This window comes from Phodopus roborovskii, unplaced genomic scaffold, assembly GCF_943737965.1.
Source record: "Phodopus roborovskii unplaced genomic scaffold, PHOROB, whole genome shotgun sequence".
Taxonomy (NCBI): Eukaryota; Metazoa; Chordata; class Mammalia; order Rodentia; family Cricetidae; genus Phodopus; species Phodopus roborovskii.
In genome coordinates this window covers 1,859,272-1,886,417 of record NW_026125506.1, presented here as the reverse complement: position 1 = coordinate 1,886,417, position 27,146 = coordinate 1,859,272, and positions in this window count along the sequence as shown.

Below are 27,146 nucleotides of genomic sequence, written 5' to 3'. Positions count from 1 at the left end.
CCCCTTCCCCAGACCTGGTTCCCCCAGGTCACATCCACCCCTGTCCCCACCCCCAATGGGCGTGGTCGGTGCCACAGGTGCAGACAAAGTGAATATCTCACTACACAACTGTGTGATGGATGTGGATTGCTTCTGCAGGCGGGATGGTGAGTTGGATTCAGGCTTCTGTGCCCCTTGGATCCTTCCTTCCTAGAACTCCTGACCAATCCTCTCTGTGCAGGGTGCAGGTTTCTGAGGCCCCATCAAGCTGGGGCCCCACAGAAACGCATTCCTGCAGGTGACTGATGGAAGATACCAGTTGGTTTCAGTCAAATGCATGAGCCTGTGGGTTTTTTTCTTATTTTTTGGAGGGTGGGGGAGGACTTCTCCCAGCCTTTAGTTTGTGAATACACACATGTGTCCTGTGGTGATTATGAACTTTTAAATCTCCCTTATGTAGGGTGTGTAGGAGTCATAACTGTGTGGAGTACAAGGACAGTCCAAGATACCATTGCTCTCCTTCACTGTGCCGCAAGAGACTCTGAAACCCAGAGAGGGACAGTAACCTGTCCAGGCCACACAGCATGGTGGGGATCTGCGCGTGCCTCACTATCTGAAGCATTCAACCAGTTCTTGTCCCAGCGGGTCTTTGTAAGAGCTTGTAAAGGACGCCCAGGACAGCTGGTGACACATGGTGAAGAGCAGTGTGCGCTCCTGCTAGGGTCCACCGCTGGTAAGAAAAGCGGTGAATTAAAAGATTAAAAACAACAACAACCAAAAACAACTCTGCCGATTTGTGGCTGATGCGGAGCAAGTTTCCTTCTCAGCTTTTCGGCTTGCACTATGGAACCCGGATGCTTGTCCTGGGGCAAAGGGATCACCAGGGGCTCAGCAAGATCTGTGCAGCCTTCTGTGAATCTAGGTTGATTTATAAATAGAGAGCTGAAAATTAAATATGGATATATGTAGTTTATGCCACGTGAAACACCACTACGTGCCAGCTCCATAAATAAATAAAAAGACCAAACTATTTCAGACCGTCATTCTCGACAGGGTCCTGTCTTGTTTGTTCAGTGATGACCACCGTGGGTGACTCTATTCCCTGGTCAGGGGCCTGGGCTGTCTAAGGAAGTCAGCTAAGTGTGAGGATTTGACGGAACTAGACTTCTACTGATAGTGACCCATGACCTGGAAGCTGAAATAAATGCCCACTTCCCACCTTGCTTTTGTTCAGAGTCTTTTAACATAGCAGCAGAAATCAAACTAGACATCTGCCACCGAAACAGATTTATTTTGGTAAACAATACTAACATGTGGAGATTCCTGGGTCCTTGTGGGGTGAGGCTGTAGGGCTGGGAGCTGACTCCAGCAGCTCACCGATATCAACTCTGGGAGTTTCGCATTGGTTTGCATCATGTTGTGTTATCTTTAAAACAATGATGGTTTTTAAAGACTGAATTTATTAGAGGCAGGTAGAATTTGAGGCCCTGGTATATGAAACAAGTTCAAGCTACACAGAGAAACCCTGTCTCAACACCCCCTACCCCCCAGTAAAAGCCACTACTACTGTTAGGCTGGGCGTTGGTGGCACATGCTTTTAATCCCAGCCCTCGTGAGGCAGAGGCAGGCGGATCTCTGTGAGTTTGAGGCCAGCCTGATCTACATACAGAGTGAGTTGCAGGGCAGCCAGGGCTACACAGAGAAAGCCTTTCTTAAAACAGACAAACAAACAACTAACAAAAAATTGAATTTATTTCGGTAGCACTGAGGATAGAGCCCAGGGCCTCTGCAGGTCCACCTGAGCCATAGGCCCTGCTTGTACACATGAATTTTCCTCAGCACATTTGAGACCACAGGACAGACTTGTAGGGCACATGGTAGATGGTGACTCTGGTGAGAGACTCCCAGCTAACCCATTTAAAAGCCACCATGCACACCTGGTTTACCCCCACATTTGCATCTCGAGCACTTTGTCAGGTGAAACGTCTCCACACAAGGCTTTCTGAGGTTATGTGCGGTCATATCTCATAGTACATTCCTTGGAACGAGATTGCTGGGCCACTCGGCAAGAACATGCTTTGTGTCTTAAGAAAATGCTAAGCAGATTTCAACGTGGTTAGCCATTTAGTTCTCCTGGCCACAGAGAGGAGTGTTCCAGTCCCCCCCCCCCCCACACACACCTCGGCATTAATGGCATGCCAGTCTGCCGAGTGCCCAATTGGCCGGGTGCATGACAAGAGTTGAATTTTGAAGAACGGGAGATACTGATCCTCGGAGGGAGGCTGTTCTCAGTGCTATAGCCGCCCATGACAGGCAGATCCTGAAAGCTCCACGGAGCCTCCGTTTCAAAGATCCAGCTCCAAACACATTGATTCCCAGCCCACATGGGCAGCGTTCAGCCTACCCACAGGCTCCTGCCAAGAAGAACTCCAACTGCCATTTTGAAGTCTCTCAGGCTAAGGCTGCTAATGCTTTGTGTCCACGAGCCTGGAAGACTCTGCTTCTGTCAGACCACGAGTATTAGATTATTGGCGGAGTGCTGAGGGTTTCAAGGAAGCCTGAAAGCAAGTCCACTTGTGCTGATGGGCGCAAGCCTTGTGCTGGTGAACGGGCAAACTGCAGAATTGTAAATCTGCCATCACTGGAGACTCTGATGCAACCAGGCTGGACTTCGTTAGTCTGTGTGTGGAAAGTTCACGCTTCAGTAGAAGCCTGTCACAGGCGCTGGTGAATCACACACACACACACACACACACACACACACACACACGCTCCGCTCCAAGGACTGGAATGCCTGTCCACCTCTTCCTCACCTGCCCAGTGGGTTCTGATGTACTAGTGTTGCTTAGTTCTGCCTCAGGGCCTTTACACGGCTGCTCCTCCTGCTTGTTCTGCTGGTAGATGGACGATGTCCTTCTGTGTATATGTTTTTCTTATTGTTTGATGAATTAAACACTGTCTGGCCGATAGAGGCAGGAAGAAAGGAAGGACTAGGAGATGAGGAGAATTCTGGGAAAGGTAGGCAGAGAGGCTGGCCAGAAAAGGAGGGACCAGGAGGATAGGACGCACCAGGCCCTGTAGAAATACGTAGATTAGTACTTACGGGTTAATAATTAAGACAGATCTAGCCAATAAGAAGCCCTAGCCATTGGCCAACAGCTTAATAGTTAATACAGCGTCTCTGTGTTTATTTGGGGCAGAAGTGGCAACGGGACCTGTCGGGACAAGAAAACTACAGCAACAGGTGGCCTCAGATTTTGAGCACGCACGCGTGCGCGCACACACACACACACCTGCACACGTGGATATGCTCACACATCATTTCCCATTCTTCCTTCTCTTGTCTCCAGCTAGCTACCAATTAGCCGAGTCTCTGCTGTACTACTGGCTTAGGTCCCTCAGCATCTAGGATTCCTGGCTCTGAGGGAGCCACCTTCCAGGGATGACTCAGCCACAGTGGTTTGAAAAGCATCGGGTGAGTTTCCGAGGGCAAAGGTCAGAAGCTCTAGAGTCCCAGCTGGCCCTGTTCTGGCTCATTTTCACTGGGAGAGACATGAGCCTATTCTGGGGGGGGGGCGGGGTCCCTTCAAAGAGTCCAATCGTAGGAGGATCACTAAGGGGGCGGAGCTCCCAGAGAGGGCTGGGACCGGCATGTGCTGTGACATTGGAGGTGAAGCAAGCAGGGTAGTTTTGTCACCTGAGTGGAACAAGTCACCCCAAGTTGATGCTTGGAAGGTCTCACGAGGCTGGGCCGCCTGTACCAGGCTCCTGCCGTCAGTCACCAGAACTCAGGGTGCCAGCCGGTTGAGCTGAGGCCAAGGGCTGGAAGAGGGTGGAGCCAGGTGTAGTGGGCTTGGATTCAGTCTCTGCCTGTGGTGTAGAAGTAGCTTCGCAACCTTCTCAGCCTGTTTCCTCACCTGTAGGGTGAAAACACCAAGGCGTCCTTGTCCCAGAGTGCGTATGGCTGGAGTCAGTTGGGAAGCTCCGGAACTTGCCAGTCCACAGAGTTCCCAGGAAATGTTTTCTGCTGACTTGAGACTCTGAGGTCCTCTGGGGGAGAAGGGTCAAGTGTGGAGGTGCAGTCTCCAGGATGCCTAAAAAGTAGGAGGGTGAAAGGGGACCACGCCCAAATGGACCAGAAGGGCTGGGGCTGGGGGTCGGGCCACACCCAGACCAGGGGGGCCTGGCACGTTGGGGTACTTCCTGTTTCCTGGTACTGAGCCTTCTGGGTACTTCTCCCTCCTCCCCAAGTGCTTAGTGTCCTCCGCCTTAGCCCAGTGTCCCAGCCCATCCCTCACTCACCATAAACACAATCCCTCTTATCTACCAGCTCTCACACACTTGGGGCTTTGATTTACAGCAGCTTCTCCTCCCTCTTCCCCAGCTGCAGCCCCCTCCCGCCGTACATCTTCAGGTATCTGCTTCCTGTGCCCCTCACTTTCCAGCCAGATCGATTCCCACTGGGGAGAGATGGCAGTTCCCAGCAACTCTTCCTCCAGGGAGCCTGGCCGTATTTCTTGCTAAGCCTCTGCAGGGCCTGTTGGGTTTCTCATTAGCTTCCTGGCCTGCTGTGGTGGTATTTCTTGTGCTTCAGTCACAAGCCCGGAGCTGCCTAGTAATTCTTAGCCAGCAGGCATCTTCTCAATGTCCCTGTTCCCATCTTGGTAGAGGAGGCTGGGGGTGGGGGTTGGGGGGGGGACTCTGGCTCCCACATGTGAGTCCTGGGTGTGTGTGGGCATTCCTTGGCCTTGTGGGACTCGCTCAGCTCTGTGTGTTTGGCGCCGTCACCACGAGTCATGTGGTCCCTCTGTCTGAGTCATGCATACCTGGGCTCCCTGTTGCCTGCTCAAAAGGCTGGGACAAGGGCTGGCTCTGCCAGTAACTCAGATCAAAGCCTGGCTCAGTTCCTTCACCCCCCCCTCCTTCACTTATTTATCCAACAAACACTAAGCATATAAACCTCAATGCACATCACATGTGCTCTGAATACATGGCAAGCCCAAGCACACTCAACTTCCCCACCCATCATGTGCTGAAGGAATAACCAGCCACTGTCTCGCAGCTTGAAAGAAGACTCGGGCTTTGAACTCAGGGAGTTCTAGTCTAGCATGGATGGCTTAAGTGATGGTTAATTGGTCCCCTGGATGGTCATGTGGTCTCCCTACAGTTCCCAAACGCTGGGGTGGCTGGTTTCTCCTTGTCCAAGCTGAGTACAACCTACAGGGTTGCATTAGACCCTGAAGGGGTGGGGGGTGGCTGTGCTTCCAGTGGAAACACACGCACAACACACAATGGATTCTGCGCACAACAAGGATCCATTAGCATGCCCTCCTACCCTTCGTTCACTTTATCCCCTGTCCCGCCAAGGTTCATAGTCACATCGAAGTCCTTTGTGTGGCTTTCTCCATTCTGCCCCTGGCGCATCACAGTGTGCCAGAAGGTAACTGTTTAGACTCCTTTGTGGTCCTCCCTAAAGCTGTGTGTATGTGGGAATCCTCCACAAACCTGGCTTTGATGGCGCTCTCTCCAAAGAGGAGATATCTGATGTCAGTAGCCACGCTTGGATCCCAAACGCTGGCAGGGTTAGGGCTGTCACAAAGTGGGCAGCCAGAGCTAGTTCTCTATCAGGAAGTGAGACCCAGCTGGAACCAGAAATTGCACTGCATCGCCTTAAGAACCACAAGACGATGAGGAAGATGCATGGAGCCTCACTCCACAGCCAGCGTTAGGGGTTCAGTGTGAGCTGTTCCCAAGGGCACATGCTTTTTTTTTTTGGCTCTCTCAGCATCTGGTGCTGTTTTGGGAGCACGGGGAACCTTTGGAAGGTAGGTAACTGGAGCCAGTCTGGGAAGGTTATACCCGCTTCTGCTTCCTCTGCCACAAATGTCTGCCACCATGAAGTGTGCCCGGTCCTCCTTGCCATGATGAATGGGGTTCCACTGAAACAGTGAAACCGTGAGCTAAAAAGTGATCTTGCCTTGAGATAAACCTGACCGTGGTCCTCAGGTCTTCGGGACTGGCTTGTGGGAGGAATGTGGAGAGTTTGGAGCCACGAGTTAAAGAAGCCAATGCTACCAGCAGAGCAAGGGAACGTCCTGCAGAATCCCAGACGAAGCCCGCAGAAGCCCAGAAGCCCACAGAGTCACGGGAAGAAGTGTGGGCAGTAAAGATTGTGTTCACAAGGCTTCAAGGGGGAACAAAGACTCTAACAGGAGGCCACTGAGGCTTCATTCTGGAAAAGCCCGGCCATATTCTATCGGCATCCTGAACAATTTCAATGAAGTTGAGCTAAAGAAGTCAAGGCCCAGATTCTTTGGTAGAGGAGATTTCACTACAGCAGGCATTCTGGTTGTGGCAAGGTTACTACTCGTTGCTTTAGTCAGGCTTGCAGAGGGATGTAGACAAAGGGTAGAGGATGAGAAGGAAAGAATGTTGCAAACAGTGTGGCGAGGAAAGGGGTGTGTGTTACAGCTCAGCCTACAGACAAGGTGGGCCTTGTACCGTACTGGGACAATAGTACTGGGCAAAGTGACCTTGGCATGCAAGTCAGTTAGGAAGACTTTCCTTTACAAGTGAGAGTACCTAAGGGGTTCCTTGACCCGAAAGAGTTACGAAGGGGTGTGTTTTCCAGCCTCTGGGCATTCAAAGGCCACTGAAGCCATGGCAAAAAGGGATCTGGCTACTTCTGAAGCTGGCTCTTGGTGTTGTCTAGGAGGCACATTGAGTGGAGGGGTTACAGGGCCATGGATGCTTGCATGAAAGAGCCGCAAGGCTGGGAAATGTTCATCAGAGTGGGGCTCTCTGCCAAGAGGCTGCGAGAGGCCGTCTTGTGAATCAGTCATCGTGAAGTCTCAGCTTCACAGGAAACCCCAGGATATTGGAGGTGCCAGGGATGTGGGATGTTTGCTGGAGGAAAGGTGCAAGAATGAGTGGAGTGGGTCAAAGAGAGAGCCCGTGCGTACCACAGGCAGCAAGACCTGAAGGACAGAGCTAGCCAGTGTAGCTGGAGCTCACGTGATGGATGTCTCACATGCGCTGGATGCTGGATATGGAAGGAAGGATTTCAAGCTTGCCTGCTGGGTTCCGGCCTTGCTTTGATTTCCCTTCCTTGTTGCCTCCCTCCCCTATTGGGGTGCGGCTGTTTGTTTTGTACCATTGTAATTGGAAATGAGTTATTTTTTGGGGGAGGGAGGGCACTGTTGTGGTTTTATGGGCACTCACACTTTGGGAACTGTCTGGAGGCTCAGTAGAGACTTTGGCCTTTTGAGACTTTCTAAACTGTGGGCATTCCTGGTCTGGGATTAAATGAAGTTTATATTATGGCCATGTGCCTGTGGGGGCCAGGGCCAGGGAAGAGTGCCAAACTTTGAATCTGGACCCCAAAGGCTCATGCTCTGAACATTCAGCCTCCAGCATGTAGTGGGCCATTGTGTGGGTGGGGCCTGGTGGGCAGAATCAGGTCACTCAAGGTTGACCTTTGAGGGTCATCCCTGCATCTGGTTCTGTTTCACATTCTTCACACCCTGGCCTCACCACTGTGTGCTCCCACCGCCATGGGCACAACTGTCCCATGGCCTCTCCATTGCAATGAACTGGTTTCTCTCTGAAACCATGAGCCCAGGGGTCATTTCGCCCCTCAGGTTTCTGTGAGGTGTTTTGTCACAGTGACTGGCACATCCAGAGAGTTCTCTGAAGATGTAGATGGATTTATTTTTTTGGGGTGGGGTACTGCCACCTCACATAAAAATGACATTGATACTTATTTCTAATTACAAAAGCTCAGCCTAGCTGGGCAAAGCAGCCCACTGTGCTCCCCAAGGCAGTGCTCGCGAAGGAGGCCGAATGCCTACGGTTCTCCCTGACTTCCAACTTGGAGTCAGTGGATTTACGCTTCCGCCTGGCTTTCCAGATCTGATGCACATGGGTTCCCCCCCCCCCTGCTCCCCGTCCCTCTTTCTCTCCCTCCCCCGACTTGTTTCCCCTGCCCCTGTAGGATGCTGACAGCAGGAAAAGATAGTATTTCTACCATGATCTAAGGGCTGCGAGCGTGGTTGTCTCCCAAGAAGGCGCCGCGGGGATGTAAGATTTCTCTCTTCACTGTCAACGCTGGTCTTTGTGGATGTTGGTTGTGGCTTTTACAGAAGTCCCCACGGAGCAATGATTTTCAAAGGAGGGCCATGTAGCCTCCCTCCTCTCGGGGGACGTTTGTCATCATCTGGAGACGAGCTTGGTTGTCACCAGTGGCGGGGGGTGGGAGGGGGGAGGGCTGCTGGCATCTGCCGACAGACAGTTCCTCCACTACAGCATTTAGTGCCCAGTGCAGAATCTCGATGGAGTCAAGGCCTAGAGCCCTACTGTAGAGGGAGTGGGTTCTGAGCACTTGAAATCCCCTGTACTGTCATATTGTGTGCTTCAGAGTCTTGAATCCCCCTGTACCGTCATGTGCATGGCTCAGAGTCCTGAATACCTTCAGCAACGGGGACCCCACCACTGATTCTCAAGACAAGGATGTCTAGGATTCATCCGAGTTCCTCTGCTCTTCCCCATGTGACTCTGGAGGATGCCCTCCATTTCCACCATAGCCGTGGGATACCTGCCTGCGCAGGGTAAGAGCTCCTTAGGGGACTTGCCCAGCCCCTCGCCTGCTGCCTGAGCAGGTGCTGGGGTTAGACACAGTGGTCCTCCAAGATGCAGCCACAAACTGCTCTAGAAGACCTTCCCAGGTGGCCTTTGCCTCACCTTGGGCTTCGACTCCTTTCCCACATCCTTGGCATCGCAGGGCATCTGGGTATTTTATCCTACCAGAAGGACCTGGACAGTGATCGTGGCAGCTTGTCTTTGCAAACCAGAGAGAGAGAGAGAGAATGGGAGTTAGGATCCAGTGCAGGATTTCTGATCCTGCCACATATAAATGCTAACCCCAGGAAGACAGTAGTAACACCTCTGTGATGAGACATTATGACCTCAGTTCTTTACACAGGTCCCTGGCAGTGTGACTTTGCAATTCACACCATCGAAGGACAGTTTACATCTCCCTGACCTGTGACTTTGAGGAAGAATCCGTGTGGCTCTTCCAAATGATGTCTTGCATGCTCCCATGCAACCCCCCACCAACCCGTCTGTCTCCAGACTGCCCTCAGCTGGCCTCTGGACATGAGAGCGGGGAGAGGGACCTGAAACATAGTTGCCCCACCCGGGATCTTGGAGGGTAGAGCAGGGTTTGGGGCACAATGCCCTGGGAGTACAGACTCTCACTGGACTTACTGGCAACCACCTATGTGACAATCATATTCTTGGTCGCCAGCCTCTGCAGAGGACACAGAGAGATTCCCATCATCTAAGCCTAGGCTTTTGAGTCTCAGGCAAGGGATGCCTGTGCCCCAGCTCCCAGAGGTGACTGTGGGGGGAGGGTAGCATGCCTTCTGTGCTTGTCATCTGAAGTCCAGGAGGGTCTTGTGGTGTCTGCAGGCTGAAGGGCGAGGCCCCTTTGATTGAAGGGCGAGGCCTCCCCACCCAGGCCCTTCTGATTGTACTTGTCTCTCTGGAAACATCTGGCAGACGCATCTGAAACACTGCACCTCCAGCCATCCCAGGCATTCCTTCAGCTGGTGGAGTTAGTCTCTGTGGCTGTCTGGAAGGTGTGGGGAGAGTGTGGCTGGCCCTGCCCGTGTCTCCACACCCCACCTCACCATTGTCTCAGAGCGCTGAGACTCAGAGCGCTGGTCTGGTACGTGGTTCTGTCTGATGTGTTTGTGATTCCTCTGGAGGTCAAATGTGACTGGGGCTGTACTCGGTTTCTGGAACTAGTTTGAGGTACCATCCCAGGTACAGCATTGAAGTGGGGGGCTAACCCCTCAGCTCTCAACAATAAAAGCAAATGTTATTATATTTCTAAAAGAGGTGTGTATATTTTTATTTGTGTGTGTGTGGGAGAGGGAGAGAGAGAGAGAGAGTGCCAGCATAGCTCCCCTGATTATACAGGTGGTTGTGAGGTTGCGAGTCACCCACTGGATGCAGGAACAGTAAGCACCCCTAACCACTGAGCTGCCTCTCTTGCCCCAACACATTTTAGCGAAATGATAACGAAGTTATGGCTTTCTTTTTTTCTCTCTCTCTCTCTTTATCCTCTGGGCTCAGTGCTGCCGGCTCTCTCCACCTGTCCTAGCGGTCTAGCCACATAGAACAGTGGTTCTCAACCTATGGGTCGCCACGCCTTTTGGGGGTTCTCATGTCAGCTATCGGGCAAAATTGCAGTTATGAAGTAGCAACTAAAATGATTTTATGGTGGTGGTGGGGTCATCACAGCACACGAGGAACTGTATTAAAGGGTCTTGAGAGTGTTAGGAAGGCTGAGAAACCACCGCTGTAACGTTTTGGGCACAATCATTGCACTCTGTGGCGGCCCTTCAGGTTCACCCTAAGGGAGCTTCCTTGTGCAGCTCTCCCCGGCCCCACCCTGGGGCAGATGGGCCCCTCCGCAGATGTTCACTGCACAGTTCTGTGAGGTGTAAACATGAGCATTGTACTGGGGGGGGCATGTGAGTGAACACCTCGGGAGGTGAGGCGTCTTGGAGACACAGCAGTGAGGCTGGAGTTTGCCCCCAGATTCTCTCCATGTGTAGTCCGGGCACCTGTGCGCTGTGGCTCGGACCACCTTGCTCTTGGGCATCTCACCCCAGATTGAACCCTCTCAGTGGATCCACCCAGGCAGTGATGGAGAGAGAGAGAGGTTCAGGGCTGGCTGTGGTGGAAGCTACTGAGCTGGAAAAATGGAGATACACACTCCTGGCCAGGCAAGCCCCCGACTTTGTCACTCACCGTAAATTGTCCCCCAATCACTGGGCTGACAGACACGGATACCCAACTTCGAAGCACAATTAAGTGTTCTCGGGCGTCTCGTGGGGGAAGGAGGCTGTGGGTTTACTTAAAAAATGCTTGGGGGTAATTTTCTAATGTCCCCTCCACCCTTACCAAGGTGCTGCTCCAGCTCCCATCGTATGTAATTCCTAATGATTCTCTGTTATGTCCTGTTTTATTAAAGCGTCATTGAACTATACCCTATTGATTTAGATTTCACAGACAATTGAAATTTAAATTGACTCCAAATTGAATGTCTCCGTGTAATCTCTGTTCTGCAATAAAGATGGATAAAATGCTTCTATTTTTGATAACAAGCTATACTGGAGGCACATTTTAATTTTGGGAAGGGAGGGAAAAAAATTTGACAGCCTTAACTTCTTTGAAAAGTGGCTGACAGTTTGGGGCACGCATGGCTGTTTTTTTGTTTTCCTCCGGGGCATGATGCCCGAGCTGGAGAATTCTGGGATGTCTAGCTGGCTCAGACAGGGAAGGTAAAAGTGACGAATCTGGACCATTCGTATTCTTTTCCCCCCTCTCGTTCTGAGAATGTGGACACACTCCCCAACATGGTGCACGTGACTCCAGGTCCCTGTCACATGGGTTTGGCTCTGAAAGCCACCATGCAAACAAGAGAGAGACATCACCGCAACCAGACAAAGGAGGTAGACACCATGTGAGTCACTCCTGTCCCCACCGAGCCCGAGGCTTCCTGGACGCGGTGGCTCCTAGGAATGGTTGAATATCAACTTGATGGGATTGTGACCCGCCCAGGACATGTGTGGAGGCTGCTTCAGCATGGGGGACAGCTTACTAGGGAGTGAGTGCCACCTTCCCACAGGCTCCTGCCCGGGTGGAACAGAAGGTGTCAGAAGGCAGCCTGCTCCATCAGCTCCGCTCTCCTCCCGCCTGTCCGTTGTTACAGCTGCTGCCTGTGGATGCATCCTCCAGTTTCTCCAGCCTTTCGGCTTGGAGTCACACCCAGTCAGTCTCTGGAAGGTGTCTAGGCCACCAACTTCAGACTGACCAACGTCTCAGGTCCCCCTTATGCAGGGGCTTCAGGCTGAGCAGCCAGGGCTCCTCCAGACGTCCAACTGGAGACGCCCATTTTTGGGCCATGTACCCTCCCCCTGTGCAAGCCCATCGAAGGATGTGTGATCACGAATATCCTGCTATTCCGCTAGAGAACCCTAACAATGCAAGCACTATTCTGTTCTCTCCCTCTTAGCTGGTGGGATTAGAGGCTGTGGCAGGAAGAAAAGAAAAGATGGTGTTGTCTACCCTGACCTGGGAGACTGAACCCGGGCTCCTGTCAGGGAGGGCTGTTCTTTGTGAGCAATCCTTCGTTTCTAGAAGGTTCTAGGGCAAGTGGGTCTCAACCTTCCTAACGCTGCGGTCCTTTAATACAGTTCCTCGTGTTGTGGTGACCCCCACCCCATCCCCAACCACATTATTTTCATTGCTGCTTCAGAACTATAATCTTGCTGCTGTTATGAATCATAATGTAAATATCTGATACGCAACCTGGAAGGAGTCACATCCTACGGTTTGAAAACTACTTTTCTGGGGTCTGTCAGACCCGACTCCTCCTCAGGATCAAAGAGAGAGGGTGGTAGACACCTCATTTCCCATCATTTCTGCGTTGGCTGGAGTTTGCTGCCTTGAGCGATGTGGGCTCAGAGTCTTGCGAGTGCTGTTGATGAATCAGCAGAGCCATGCCCCTCTGTTTTTCTGTTTTTTTTTTTTTTTTTTTTTTTTTTTTTTTGAGACAGGGTTTCTCTGTGTATCCCTGGCTGTCCTGGAACTCATTTCATAGACCCAGGCTGGACTCAAGCCCACAGAGATCCTCCTACATGCTGGGATTAAAGGCGTGAGCCACCATCACCCTGTGCCTCTGGTGTTTTTGAAGTTGATGTTTCCTTCCCTTCTCTAGCCACAGGTCTCTGGCTTGTGGCTGCCTCCTCTGCCTTCAAGGCCAACACGAACAATCTCTCTCTGAGCTGCATGAAGCTGCCGTCTCCGTACTTACTTCTGATGTCTCCCCTGTCCACTAATGAATCTCAGCTACTCTCTTGTTGCCATAACAACATACCATACATAGCAGCAGCAACTGAAGGAAGCTAAGATTTATTCTGGTCACAGTTGGAGGGTCCAGCCTATCGTGGCGGGGAAGGCAGGACAGCAGGCGCATGAGGCGGCTCCTTCCATGGCATCCACAGTCGGGAAGCAGGCGGCGATGAGTTCTTGTGCTCAGTTGATTTTGTTCTTCTCAAACAGTCAAGGGTACCAGCCAAGAGACTGGTGTCACCTACATCAGGAAGGTCCTCCTACTTCAACTCACCCTCCACAGGCAGGGCCAGAGGCCTGGCTCCCAGGCAGGTCTCACGCCATCACACACCCATCACACAGCCCAAGGTCCCCCACTTGGCCTGGTGAAGGCCAGGTGCCATTTCAGGTGGCTGCTCACGGTTGTGTGCATATCCCAGGGGGACACTTTTTCAGTTGACTGTGTGACCACAACACAATACCTGACAGAATGACTTTAATCAGGGAAAGATTTGTCCTGGATTATGGCTTCAGCATTACGGCAGGGAAGGCATGAACCAGTGCAGTTCAGGCTATGGTGATCGGAGTCTCAGCAGGGAGCTGTAGGCTCTGGAGGGCCAGGAAGCAGAGCCTTAGGATGGGGGGTGGGGGGAATGGGGGATGGGAGTGTGGGGTGAGGGAAGGTACAGCTTTTACAGCTAGCCTCTGGTGACCTCCTTCCTGCAGCCGGGACCACTTCCTAAAGTGTCCACGGCTTTCCAAAGTAGCGCCGAGAGGCTGGGAATATAACCCTGTAGAAGTATTCTAGGGGGGCTCTCTTACTTAGGGTTTCTATTGCTGTGAAGAGATACCAGGACCACAGCGACTCTTATAAAAAGGAAAACGTTTATTGGGTGGCTTAGGGTTTCAGAGGTTCAGTCCATTATCATCATGGCGGTGATGGGGGAACGTCCTTCCGTATATGTGTTTCTCTTATTGGATGATGAATGAAACACTGTTTGGACAATGAAAGCAGGAAGAGAGGCGGGGCTAGGAGACGAGGAGAATTCTGGGGAGGGCAGGCAGAGAGAGAGAGACCGCTGAGAGATGCCATGTAGAGATTTGGAGGATAGGACAAGCCAGGCATAAATACATAGATTAGTAGTTATGGGTTAATATTTAAGATAGAACTAGCCAATAAGAAGCCCTAGCCATCGGCCAGCAGTTTTATAATTAATAAAGCATCTGTGTGTTTATTTGGGGCTAAAGTGGGCAAGGCAGGAAGAGAACCTCCAGCATCATAGCAGAATACATGGTGGCATGCATGCATGCGGGCAGACACGGTGCTGGAGAAGGAGCTTGAGAAGTTTCCATACTAAGTGAAGCTTGAGCAAAGGAGATCTCAGAGCCCACCCCTATGGTGACACACTTCCTCCAACAAGGACACACCTACTCCAACAAAGCCACACTTCCTAATACTGCCACTCCCTGTGAGCTCATGGGGTCATTTACATTCAGACCACAACAGAGGCTTTGGCTCAACTTGCCTGCTTTTCACCTAAATGGGCCTCCCCCCACATCCTCCCCAGCTCTTTCAATATGGCGGCCTCTAGTGGAGATGAGAGCTGAGGGAGAGACTCTGATTGTTAGCCCAGCTTCATCTCATCAAGTAGCTTTTGAGCTTCTGGTGTCCCCCAGGCAGTGGGGTCCAAGGGGTCTTTGGGCATCAAGGCAAATATGAGAAACTTGGACTGTGTCTGGATATCTCTCCCCCACCCAGTGGTCTAACAAAGGAAACCGGACGCCCAGGCTGTCCGTCTTACAGGTTCAAAACCCTCAGAAACAGCATCACCAGCTGTGGACCAAGTGTACAGACACATGAACCCTCAAACTCAGCAGGGCGTGAGTCTGAATTCACAAAAACGCAGTGATACCACAGTACACTGCAAAAGGCAAGCACCATCCAGCGTGATCATACTTTCTTTGGGTTAAACAAAGGAGTGTGTATGCTGTGTGTATGATGTATGTGTGTGTGTGTGTGTATTGTGTGTGATTATGTGTGTATATATATGTATATGATGTGTGTATTGTGTGTGATGTGTATGTATATGTATTGTGTGTGAAGTATGTGTGTGTATATATATGTATATATTTACATATACATACATGTGATATGTGTGTATTGTGTGTGCTGTATGTGGTGTGTCTGTTGTGTGTGTGTGTTGTATGTGTGTGTGCTGTGTGCTGTATGTGTATTGTGTGTGTGTGTGTTGTATGTGTGTGGTGTGTGTGTATTGTGTGTGTGTGTGTTTTATGTGTGTGCGGTGTGTGCTGTATGTGTATTGTGTGTGTGTGTGTGTGTGTGTGTTGTATGTGTGTGTGGTGTGTGTATTAGAGTTTAGACCCACACTGGGGACACCAGGCATGGCTTCCTGAAGGGAGTGATCTCTGATTTGGCACCTGTGGGGACAGGAGGAATTACCCTGGGAAGGGTGATAGACTGGAAACTTTGGAGGACACGGAAGAATGATGCACAGGTCCTGGCAAGAGAAGGGGGTGGGGAGGCTCAGGAACTGCGCTGCTGATGAGGGTGCTGGCTGTAAAGGGAGATGAGCCAGAAGTGACTGAGGTCTCCAAATCTTTATACACAGAGCTTTCCCCTATGCCTACATTCCTTGCAGCTTAGCCCACTTGGAGCTCACTGTAGGTGATAGCTGATTCCCAGGACCCGGTATGGTGTAAGCATGAATGAATGAGGTTAGGGAGAGGAGAGAGAGAGGTGGCTGTCCAGTCTCTGTCGAGGACAGATGACCTGTGGCTGAGCCGAGCTGGCCCCTGGAAGAGCTCTTTAAGTGTCCCTTACCCCAGTAGTCCTGACCAGCTAGCTGGCTCCTGCCTACCTTGGTGTTGATGGGTTCTGGTCCCTCCTTGGCCAAAATGCTGCCCCCCCCAGCCTGACCCCCCCAGCTCTCCAGCATTGTTTCAGCCCAGCTGGACACAATGTTGGGAGCACAGCCCGTGGGTGTCATCTGGACCTCAAGTCTTCTGATCTGTGAGTGGAATTAACCCCTTCGAAGACAGCAAGTGTGCGGTCTGGTTACAGCTGTGGAGACAGGCGCCTCCCTGCCGTCTCCCCCCCCCTTCCATTCTGCTCCACCCCAGTTCCCTCTTCTGTGCCCTCCCCGCCATCATCTGTCACCCACTCTGTTGACTTTTACTGCAGGTCTCTCCTCCTCCCCCACCCCCTCCCTCCCGTCCCCCAGCCACATGCCATGTCACCCCCACCCATGCCCGGCCACACTTTCATGGGTGCTGCCCATTCCTGAACTTGCCGTGACAAGGTCGTTCTCATCCTTACTTCAGAGGTGGGAAACACATGTGACCTGACCGGGGTTTGCTCCCTCTCCCTGGAGCTGAAGGTCACGGGTTAGCAGTAACTGTGCCCCCTTCATCTGGAGAAGATCTGGGATGCACGGAAGGGACGCTCAGCCAGAGAGGGAGGGTGACTCCATCCAACTTATCTCTGGGCCAACACTAGCCCCTCCTTACCCACACCCTGGGGCAGCCTGGGTCTGGGGAGGGACCAGGGAGACTTTGGACTCTGTGGTCTCCAGGCTGCTCAGCCTGGTTACACGTGAGATGTGTACCTAACCGGCTGCAGAGTCCCCAGGACGGTTGGAGGCTGGACCCCCAACCCTACATCCATCCCTGTGACCCCCTGTGACCCCTCACTTTCTGGTGTCCCTTGGCTAGGCCTCCTCCCTGGGCCATGTCCTGTTCAACCTTGAGTCTCCCGGGCTCAAGGAGTGGGAAGCACCTGGCACATAATTGCAGCTTAATAAACGAATCAATCCTCATTAGGGTTTGATTGGCCATTAGCCTCATTATCCCGAAAGCAGAGGCCCAGGGAGGCTTCCAGAATGCCGATGCAGACGGAGAGACCCATGGGAGTGAGTTCTCCAGCCACAGCTCCTGGGCAGGATAACATCTAGAGATGACCTTGGCCTGTCACACTCAGTTTCGGACACCCCTCGGACTTATCAGCGAACAGGAAAAACACAGGCACCCAGGAGCCCCTGAGAACAGGCACACGGCTGTGGTGGTGGTGATGGTGGTGGTGGTAGGCGGCACCGGGCACCGGTCGGTGGTTACAAGCTCCTCTGAGCTGTCGTGCAGCTCAGTGACAGAGTGTTCCCCAAATCCATGCATGGTGTTGGATGCCATCCGAGTAGGCTGGGCACTTCCTTCTTAACATCTCCTGCAAAGGCAGAGCCAGCCAGGAGTTTGGGTACCAGGGCTTTGCCTTGCTTGGGGAATCCAAGGGAACATGAATTGTTTTTGGTGCCCTTGCAGCAAGGCTGACATAGGCATTGGGCATCCAAAACCTCCTTAACCCGGAGGATGTGTAGGGCTCTTCGTCTCCCCCAGGCTGTGTAGCAATTGAGAGAAAACCATACACCTCCCAGGGAAGCTCTCCAGGATGGTCCAAAGGAGGCGAAACTCTCCAAAGGGCAGGGAAGTTCCTTCAGCTCAGAAAGTCAACAACTCAAAAGGCATTAGGACGTCCCAGGAACTTAGAGGATTCACCATGTCCCTCTGTCCTCCGAGGAGACCTTATCACCTAAGAACTTCTGAGAGTCACTCCGGCTAGCTGAGCTGCCTGGAAAGGAAGGGTGAGGTCCCATCTGTTGAGCCGTCCTCAGGCTGGGCAGCGTGTGCCAGCGTTTGAAGGTACGGCTGCCTTTGAGTCATTTCTGCTCATGTTAGCAATCCCTCATCCATACTCCGGTAAGTAAACCCAGTGAACTCATCAGTTCACTAAGCCCGGCTTCGGTGGTGTCCTATCTCGGGCCATCTTCTCAGTAACTGTATCCACCATGGAACACACACGGCCTTTCTATCCCTGTGGTTACAGGACCCCCCCCCCATTACCTCATAACCCCTCAGCTGTATTTATGGACTGCTGGGTGTTTCCCTGCATACTTTCGTTGAACAGAGTTCTAACTCACTTCCCTTATCCTTTGTTTGGAATTCTAGATGCCTGACTCTGTGGGTTTTATAATCTGCCCACATTTAGCACACAGATGTGGAAGGGAAAACTATCTCATCCTCTCTGACACACGCCTGTGGTCAGAGCTACTCCAGAGGACTGGGAGTCAGAGGCAAGCCTGTCTACCCAGCAAGACCCCGTCTCACAAAGGCACGTTCACGTCTGATGGGAGATGTCATTCTGTGAATATGTTTCTCATATTGGTTAATGAATAAAGTCCTGTTGGCCAATAGGAAAGCAAGATAGGTGGGACTAGGAGAGAAGGAGGATTCGGGGAGAGGTAGGAGGAGATTCAACACGTAGGGACTTGAGAGAGCAGAACTCCGGACCCTCTCTCTAGTAAGCCAGGACCACGTAGAAATACTCAGATTAATGGATTAATATTTAAGACAGAGCTAGCTGGTAAGAAATGCTAGTAACAGGCCAACAGCTTTATATCTAATATAGCATTTCTGTGTGTTATTTGGGGCTGGCGCAGCTGTGGGACCAGGTTGGTAGGAAAACTACTGGTAACACACATCTCTGTTGTTGGAGTCACAAAGCTCAGTGACTGACTCCTATCCTCAGAACTAGTGTGAAAAAAGCTCGAAGTGGTGGCATGTTCTTCTGCCACCTCTCCTGAACCTAGAAGACTGATGGGCCAGTCTGCACGGCTTACTTAGTGAGCTCCAGGACAGTGGGGACTGCCTAAGAAACGAGAAGGGGCCGAGGAGATGGCTGAGCACGTGAAGAACTTGTAAGAACATTGAGACCCGACTTCAGGTTCCCAGAGGGTGCAGAGTGTTCACATGGCAACACATGAGATGGAGACCTGGCCTGGTGTGTGTGTGTGTGTGTGTGTGTGTGTGTGTGTGTGTAGTGGTCAACAAGAGAGCCTGCCTCAAAGGAGGAGGAAGGGGCAAGCCAGACCCCTGAGGTTGTCTTCTGACTTTCACATGAGCACTATAGGGAACACACACACACCTTTGAACACACACAAACCCATGTACATACATACACCCATGCACGTACACACACACACACATCCATGAACACCCCCCCATGAGCACAGGGACACATACATACACACATAAGTACATGCATATACCCATGAAAACACACACACACACACACACACACACACACACACACTAAACAAACATGAATCTTTTGACTCTATGCCTTACACCTGTAGGTACCTATCGAGACTTGATTCCCAACAGTGATGATGGCTCACACTCAGAAACACCTGTGGCAACCAGTGTTAAGAACGGTTCATCCAGCCTAATGGCCTGTAGGGAGGGAATAGCTGGTGTGCTCTGAATGCGTGCTGTTCCCTAAAAGGTGTGTTTTTTGCAGAGCTAGGCACCCTGGGAGAGCCCATTCCTCTAAGATTTTTATTTTCACATTTGTACCGTTTAGCACAGCCAGTATCCTCAAAATACCTGAAGTCTCAGGAGAAGGGTGCTGGGCTGAGGTTCTGCTCAGTGACGGGGAGCTCTTGGTGTGGGCAGGGTCTGGGCTTGTTGGCATGAACAGCAGTTACAGGGTGCAGAACAACACGGAAAGCTCTTACAAAGTGGAGCCCAGGGGCTCTGCCCCATCCAGGATGAGGAGTTCACGCTGCAACCTGCAGCCCAGGCTCTGAGATGACTCCTGCAAGGGACATCTGTGAGGCCAGAAGATGCTCACAGACGACTTCAGCCAAAAGCCAGCAGGGGCCTGAGGCTATGCTCTGTGGTGGGTTCTTGTCTGTGGAGATCAAGGTCCTGGGCTCCTCCTCCACACCAAAAACACAACAAATGCTATTAAATCATGCACATTTATGTACTTTATTATAAGGGTAATATTAAATAAGTTTTTAATTGTATGTGCCCATTTGCATATTATTATATAATTTATGTGCAAGTACATGCATATACTGTGTGCTTGTGGATCCACACGCGCACACACACATGTGTATCTAATGGACACACGCAGCCACGAGGAACTCTTGCGGGATGTCAGCGGTATCTGCAGCGGGTCTAGAACACTTGCTTCTCTCTTCAGAGTGTCTCATTTTGCCACTTTACACATTTTCTTCCTCAGTGAGCATGTGTTTCTCTTACTAGCAAGGCACAAAAGTGACGATGACAGAAATGGGCATGTTCTAGACGGGGTGTGTGAGCAGACCGGAGAAGCCGCAGCCCGGAGGGAGGCTCAGGCAGAGGCCGGTCACATCACATCAGCCCACACGCATGATGTGACCTGTGTCCAGGGCCTTCTTGGTGGGAAACCCCCCACAGGGCTGGCTGCTCTTGGGTGGCTCTGGGGATGGCATGAACTGCGGCAGCTGCCCGGGGCCCCACCCAATGCTTGCAGAGTAGGGTCTTGCAGCCTTCCCCTCCCTTGCAGGGTCCTTGCAGTTGCTAAGAATGATTGACAGTAATTAAAACCCAGCTAATGCCCTCCTCACTTTTGCCATTTCTATGGGGTTTTTGTTCACCATTATCTACATATAGATTAAAAATTGTAATTGGGCAGGCGATTGGGTTAGGAGAATCCAACACCTTCCCACTTGCCATTGGCCGGGGACTGACACTTTGAAATTTTATTTAATCTGAGAAAATTGAGTTGAACTCTGGCACCCTGGGAGGGGGATAAAAAAAAAAACCCAACATTTATCCTTCAGGGCTGAGGCTAGGAAATCTTTGCAATGCTGGGGGAGGTAGGAGGGCTCCACACATGCAGGGTAGAGGCGTGCTGGAAGCTGGGCTCTGCCAGCAACGGGCAGGGAGAGGAGGGGAAGGGATTTTCTTTTTTAGGAGACCCAGGCCCCTCCCAAGATGTTCTTTTTGTGTTAATGTGTGTGTGTGTGTGTGTGGTGTTTACACATGTGCCCATGAACCTGTGGGTCTGGATACAAGTTTGTGGCAGGTGGGTGCCCACTAATGTAGAGATGGCATTTCTCAACGGCCTGGAGCTTGCCAGTTTAGGCTGTCTGTCTGTCCAGTGAGCCCCAGGGATCCACTTGTCTCTACCTGCCCAGGGATGGGGTTGCAACATGCATCACCACACCTGACATTCTTGTGTGGGACCTGGGGATTGAACTCAGGTCCTAATGGTTTTGTGGCTAGCACTCTACTGACTGAGCTGTCTCCCCAGCTCTTGGCTTGTCTGTTATTTGTGTTTGTGTTCTGAAAGACAGGGTCTCTCTCCTGGCTGTCCTGGAACTCGCTGTGTAGACTAGGCTGGCCTTGAATACACAAAGATCTGCTTCCTGAGCATTGGGGCTAAAGGCGTGAGACATCATGCCCCACCCAAGGCATTCTTGCATCTTGCTGTAAGCTAGACTACCCAAGGCCAGGGTGCCCACATGACTGGCACTGTGTTGAGGCTGAGCTCTGCAGAGGGTGCTGGTGTCTGCTCCTGTACTGTGTACCCTGGGATAACTGGTCCACAGGCTTCCAGACAGTTCTGTCTTCACCTCCCACCTTGCCGCAGGGCTTCAGGGACTGCGGACTGTGTCACTGCCTCTGCATGTTACCTGGGTTCTGGTGATGGAACTCAGTTCGCCCTTTCACCCACTGAGCCTTCTAAAGAAGATTTCTAATACAAAAATGTGCTGGTGGCAGAGTGTGGGTGCTCCGTGGATTACACTGGAGTCTCAGGGGCTCATTTGCACCTAGCCCTACTGTTTATGATACCTCCAGAGCTGCTCCAGGTCTTTCCAGGGTACCTGTGAGATCCGCACAGGAATGAGCTTGCACTGTTAGTCAGGTTCCTGTCAATGTAAGGGATGTTGGAGAGAAACAGGCTCATAAGAGTGTTGCAGAGTCTGGTCCATATCTTATCGAGGTTTAATAAGGATCGGGATAAACAATTAGGCCGAACAGATGTTTATTCAGGGAGAAATAACTCACAACATAGACAGGTGAACACCAGCAGGTTCCTGCTTCCAAGAATTCCTCCGGAAGTCCTCCTGTCCCCTTGCCGGCTTGCAAGAGAGAGCCTCCTCCTCCGACCTAGTTGCCCAGGTCACTTCCGCCCCTGGCTCCACCCCAATGGGTGTGGTCAGTGCCACAGAAGGAGACAAAGTCTGACCTAGAGTGTGGGAGGGCAGAGTCGGGCACTTCACATTCTGTGTAGCCAGGGAAGGAAGAGTGAGCCAGGAAGCAGCTGTGGATGAGGGCCCATCTCTGTTATCCGCCTCTTCCAGCCAGGCTTCATCCCCTGCTCCTGAAACCAAGCATTCAAAGCATCGGCCTGAGGGGGACGTTTCATATTCATCATTGCGCCCCGGCTCCCAAAGGCTTGTGGTGTCTCACAACACAAAATGCATTTGGTTCAACCCCAAGAGTCACCAAAGTTGCAGTGTGGTTCAAAAGCGTAAGGTCAAAGTCCTTACTGAGACGTAAGACAACCTCTTAGCCGTAATCTCCTGTAAAACAAATAAAATAAAATAAAGACAACCACATCCCCCTGTGCACGATGCCATAGAGTAAACTCTCCCAATACAAAAAGGAAGATATGAGGCTTAGAAAAGGGACGGGGCCAGAGACCATCAGGACAAACAACACATCCACAGCTCTGCGTCAGCTTCCCGTCCCGATGAGACCTGGACAACCCCACCCCTACCGCCTGGCCACTTTCAGCCCACGTGACTTCTCTGGGCTGACTCCACATTTCCTGCAGCTTTCCTTGGCGGATGTCCCGTGGTTCTGTCATCTCTCCATCCTGGAGTTTCTGCTCTGATATACTTTGCTCGACTACCCCAACCTTCCCTAGGAATGCCACGGGTGTGTGAGCCACAACACTTGGGAAGGTCAGTGGCCTCTAAGGGCCTGCACAGCTGGGCGGGGAAAACTGCCCCAGGTAGCCTCACCAGACCAAGGTTCTCCAATGCAACCTGCTCTCTGAAATGCATTTACAGACTGACTTCCTGAGCCCAGAAAGGCTGGAGTCTGGCTAGTTCATGGAATCTCTCCCGTTACTTCAGAACAAAGATTCACTTCTTTTTAACTCTGCAAACCTCATTAACGACCACACTTTCCTTGTCCCCTTCCTGGTCTGATAATAAATAATACGTTGTTCTCCCCCCCCCCAATTTAACTCCTGTCAGGGTAACTAAAAGCAGCTGGTTGCAACTGTGCCACAGTCGGAACGTTATACTGCCTTGAAATTTCATCTGTCTAATTAACTAGCCCCTCCCCTTAAGCTCGGCCTTCCACAAAGTCTCAGGGCATGGGCAGAACAAAGTTTTTTTTTTTTTTTTTTTTTTTTGCTTTGCTTTTGGGAAGAAGGTAACTTGAGCATTGCTTCCATCTGAAGGCTCATATGCCCTGTGCACAGTGCTTTTCTGTTTGTGTTCTGCACTTTTGAGCTCACACCAGAATGGCCCAGAAGCTCTGTGTACTGAGCTCTGGGCATCTGCAGCCTGCTTCTCCAAACTCTTCCAAATCCCTCCCACAAACCACCCACAGAGGCCCAAGAACCCGTGGCGAGTGAAGCCAGATGCTGGCTGTTCTGTTCTGCTGAGCTCCATCATCGCTGTGACCAAATACACTGGGAAAGGGTTCATCTTGGCTCCTGGTTGCAGAGGTGGTTGGTGCTCCACCATGGCAGGGAGGGCGTGGCAGAGACCAGCAGCTCAGACTGTGGCAGCCTGGAATCAACAAGCATGGGAACACAGGTGACTCTGCCTCTTTTTATCCCATTTCCTTCTGTCCAGGTCCCCAGACCGTGGGGTGGTTCTGCCTACACTCAGGATGGGTTTCTCTTCTTATTTAATCCTCTGGAAGCAGCCCTGGTGTCCACAAGTGTGTCACCTGTGTCCCGGAGAGCTTAAATCACCAGTTGAAATGACATCAATGATCGGTCATCATTATATAGGTATGCCAGATGTAGGTAACCCCAAGGACGTAAAAATAATAGTGAAATGTGCTCAAAAGTAACCAGGAAGTGTTGCGCTTTGAGTGGCGTCAGTAACTTTACAAACTTCTCTGATTTATTTCATCAACAACTCAGAGAATTCCTGTAAGGGAAGCGAATCACTGGCTAGGACAAGCCTCGGCGAGCCTCACCCAGCATGCAAACCGTTTGCCTGTCTGAATCTGCCGCCTTCTGCTGTTACATGGTTCCTGGGCTGGGGTATTATAAAAAAAACCAGGCTTGTTTAGCTCACAGCTAAACGGGAAGTTCAGACAGCACCAGGCTACACTGTCACGTGGCTGACGACATCATATGTGCACAGATGAGGGGTCTGTGTGGGGAAGGGAGGTCATGGGCACAGAGGACGAGAGATGGATGTGGGAGAAAACTGTCCCTTTTTGTGGCGGATCGGCCAGCGCACTAAGACATAAGGTCCCTCCACGCGTGGGGCATCCACCCTCCAAGCCTGCGCCGGGTTACCTGACTCCCTCACCTTGCTCTCCCTCATACGGATTCTGACACCTCTGAGGAAATTACAGCAGGGGACTCACAGTCCTGCACACAAGCGGGGGGGGGGGGACAAACCGTACCTGCTCACAGTGTACAGTGGCCGGGCCCTCCTTGGCCCCTGGGAGGTGAACGGCAGGTTCTGCACCACTTTGGTTTTCATTTTCAATTGACTACTGCTAGTGCCATGCCGAGGGCGAATCCTGAAATATGCCAAGTATATCAGGCCAACCACAGAAGGGCAGGTGCTACATCAGTTAGTGTGTGTGTGTGTGTGTGTGGTTTCTCTGAACGTGGGACTTGGGCTAGACTGGCTGGCTAGTGGTCTCAGGCCCCCTCTTTCCCTCTCGTTAGCTCAGCACAGCTTGCCCCATTGCCTCCAGAGGGCGTGTGTATGTGTTTGTCCTCTAGTGTAAACATCATGAGTGTGGAAATGGTCTATCCCTCTCAAGGAGGCATTCCCTGGACGGACCTGACTTTGTGTAGCCCAGGGGCCTTGGATCCTTCCCTGACCGGGGGGGGGGGGACTCCTGGCGCCTATGGTCACAGAGATGCCATCCACAGAAGCTGGAAGGCGGCGGTGGCGGCAGAGGGATGAGGTAGGAGGAGTGAAAGGGACATACTCCCCCAGGGATGCACCTCGGATCACACTGAGTGCGATAGGCCAGCCCCGAAGACGAATACAGACACCACAAGCTTCCTCGCTATGTACGGCCTAGAGCAGGAAAGTGGGAGGCTGGAGGCTGGGACCAGGGAGTCCAACGTCAGTGTTGACCAGCTCGGAGCTGCAAGGTACGAGAGTTCTGGAGATGGGTGAGTGTGGCCTGGGAGATGGCAGTGTGGCTTGAGCGTGAAGGGGACACTGGGTCCCCAGCTGGTGGCACCATTTGGGGAGGAAGTGGCACCTTTGGGAGGTGATGTCTCAGTAGTTCACGGGGGTGGGGTGGGGCCTGAGCTTTGACAGCCCAGATCCATTTCCTGTCCCTGTCTGCGCCTTGACTGTCTCCTGCAACTCTGTACCAAAATAGAGCATTTGTGCTCTCTCTCTCTCTCTGTGCACGCGCGAGTGTGTGTGTGTGTGTGTGTGTGTGTGTGTGTGCACTCTGCACGGTCATGCGCTCACACGTAGGTACACACACAGGGAGAGTGTGTTGTATGTGGGGTCAGAGGTCAACTTTGTATGTTGTTCTCCAGGCCTCTCGTTGCCTGGTTTCACTGATTGGACTAAGTGGTAACAGCCCTTGCATGGCTGTCCTGCCCAGGCCTCCCCTTTCCTGGAACTGTACCAGCCTTTACGTGGGCTCTGGGACCAAGTTCCTTCTTCACACTTATGCAGCCAGCCCTTCACCCACATCTCCGCGGTAACCCTCAGTCACGTCTTGTCAGGCGTTTGGAAAAGTAAGGCTTGGAGTCAGGAGTGAGCACAACACACTGAACGGCCCACATCACATCTCCAGGACAGGAGACGCTCTGTCACAGAAATGCTGTGGCTGCATCCGCAGGACCACAGAGGCTGAACAAGGCATGTCTCATGTGTGACCATGTGAGGATGGTATCACGACCTCTGTCTTACAAGCATGGAGGCCAAGGCTGGAGAACTGGAGTGACCCCCACCCCAAGCCACACAGCTGACTGTCTCTGTGCCCCGTGTCCCCGACTCCCTCATGTAGGAGGACAAGGGGCAGGGTGCAGGCTGCTCTCAGGGTCACCTTCCAGCCAGGGAACACAGAGCCCCCTCCCTGAGTCCCGTGTCTGCCCCTGCTTGCCGGGAGCTTGGCCGAGCAGGTGCTCAGACTGAGTTGTCAAATACGAGACAGAAAGGAAGAAAAAGCAATTTCTTCCATTTCTTGGCTCAATCCTATGCAGTCAATACTGTTAACAGTAAATCAAATATCAGGACTGCATTGACCCAGGAAAAGGCCAAGGAGAAAGAAAACCCACAGCAGAATCCAAAAAAAGTAGAAAATGAGCCCAGCCCGAGCTGTAAATCATTCCTGGGGACAGAACCTGCCCTGGCAGCCGATGGCTGGAGCTCAGGCTGCCCCCAACAAGCTAGGGCCAGTGTTTTGGGCAGGCAAGTGTGTTTGTTACCTCTGCACCGGGGGACAGGAGGCCTCCCGAGGGGTCCTCATCATTCACCAGGCTGAGCTTGGAAGAGACCTCTGGGGAGGGGCTTCCTGGGTCCAATGCAACTTGGTAGACATGTTCTCCATTATATCATAAATGTCCTTTTAATATGCCAGAGCACACGCCTGACATCTTAGCATGCATGGGAAGGCCAAAGCAGGGGGATTGCCAGTTAGGGGCCAGTTGGGACTAGAGTGAGTTCTATGCCAGTACCAGTCATTTAGCGAAAGACTAGCAACTCCAAAAAGCTGGGGTTCAAGAAATGACTCAGTCAGTCAAGCACTTGTCGTAAAGACACGAAGACCCGAGTCTCATCTGCAGACCCCACAAAAAAGCCGGGTGTGGTGGTGAGTACTTGCAGCCTCAGTGCAGGGGAGGAGAGGTAAGGGGGTCCCGGGGGGCTCACTGGTCAACCAGTGACCTGCATGGTGAGCTCCAGGCCAGGGAGAGACCCTGCTCAAAGAGTAAGGTGGGGCACAAAATTCAAGATTGACTTCTGGCCCCCACATGCAACACACACACACACACACACACACCACACACAAGCACACACACACACCACACACACACCACACACAAGCACACACACACACCACACACACACACCACACACACACACACCACACACACACCACACACACACCATACACAAGCACACATACACACACACCACACACACACACACACCACACACACCACAAGCACACCACAC